General features: G+C 47.8%; 1 non-coding gene across 1 annotated transcript; it reads left to right on the top strand.

Annotated features, from left to right (window-relative positions):
- Window positions 1-459: 459 nt before the first annotated feature.
- LOC120677067 lies at window positions 460-566 on the top strand. The gene has a single exon (XR_005676135.1). It is a non-coding gene; the product is annotated as a small nucleolar RNA R71 (small nucleolar RNA).
- The last annotated feature ends 807 nt before the right edge of the window (window positions 567-1,373 follow it).

Raw genomic sequence — 1,373 nt, 5'->3', positions numbered from 1 at the left:
CCCATTACCTCCTTGGTAGTATGGGCGTGGTTGATTCCACCCTGACCTCCTTGTGGATGAAACCCATTGCTTCCATTGAGGAATAGAGCTTTTTCTTGGGTTTTTGGGCAATTATCGCCCGAATGTCCAACATTCTCGCAGACCTAGCACGTCATGCGAGTCTCCAAGGCTTGAAGTGTTTGCAATTGAGCCTTATCTTGGGAATAATCCTCAAATTTCTTCAGGAGGAGATGAATCTTCATAGCGAGCATGTCGGCCTCCTTAACAGAGTGCATACCCCGCTGGCGCGGTTGGAGGCGATCATCACTCCAACCTTGGTTGGAAACCATCTTCTCGATCAATGATGTAGCTCTTTCAATGGTTAGCGAGAAGAAAGCTCCACCTGCAGCTGCATCCACATGATCACAGGATGACTGTGTCAACCTATTGTAGAAGTTCTGTAGAATGAGCCAATTATCCATTCCATGGTGCGGACATGCTAGAATGTACTCCTGAAGCCTCTCCCAAGCCTCCGGAATTGACTCATTTGATGCCTGCTGGAAGTTCGAAATCCGACCACGAAGAGCATTGGTTTTGCCCGTCGGGAAGAACTTCGAGAGGAACGCCTTGGCACATTTGTCCCAAGTATCCACATCAGCCTTGTTAGCATAAAACCATTGCTTCGCTCTCCCCAAGAGAGAGAACGGAAACAGACAGAGCCAGATAGCATCTTGCGATACAACCTTAATGACAAAAGTACTGCAAAGCTCCAGGAACTGCTGGAGATGAGCGCTGGTATCCTCATTGGCCTTGCCACAGAATGGGCTGGCCTGCACCATCGTAATGAGACCCGTCTTGATCTCAAAATATTTCTCCTCCGGTGTTAACCTCAGGCCCGGTAGGGACCTGGTTAGCAGACGGAGCAGAGTAATCACGGAGTGTCTTCTGGGCCATAGCTCCAGGAGCTGACGATCATGCGATGACTGGATCGACTGCCGAGAGTGAGATCTGAGGAGGTACGATACAAGGTCGAACTCTTCTCAAAAGTGACTCTGGATCGGAATGAAAGTTTTGCGGTAGATCGAAACTGGTCATACACTACCCTGTTTCATATTAACAAATACAAGAAAACAAAGCCAAGTTAGCCTGTTTAGTAAGCGAATACCAATTTTGATTTTGTTCACAACTTTTATCTATATATTTCACTCTGTGCCTTCCCGGCAACAGCGCCAAAAATGTTTGTTGGTGCCTACCAACGTCACCAGCAATGACGCCCGCAGACGCCAATTTGGGGTGGCAGTATTTCATGAACCACGAATAAATCCGCAAGCGCACGAAATACCGTTGTAGCATTTTACCCGGGAGTATACCGGGCTGTCATTTATATTTCCGCA

Source organism: Panicum virgatum, chromosome 5N, assembly GCF_016808335.1.
Source record: "Panicum virgatum strain AP13 chromosome 5N, P.virgatum_v5, whole genome shotgun sequence".
NCBI lineage: Eukaryota > Viridiplantae > Streptophyta > Magnoliopsida > Poales > Poaceae > Panicum > Panicum virgatum.
Note: the sequence above shows the minus strand (reverse complement) of the source record. Positions and strands in the feature narration are given on the sequence as shown.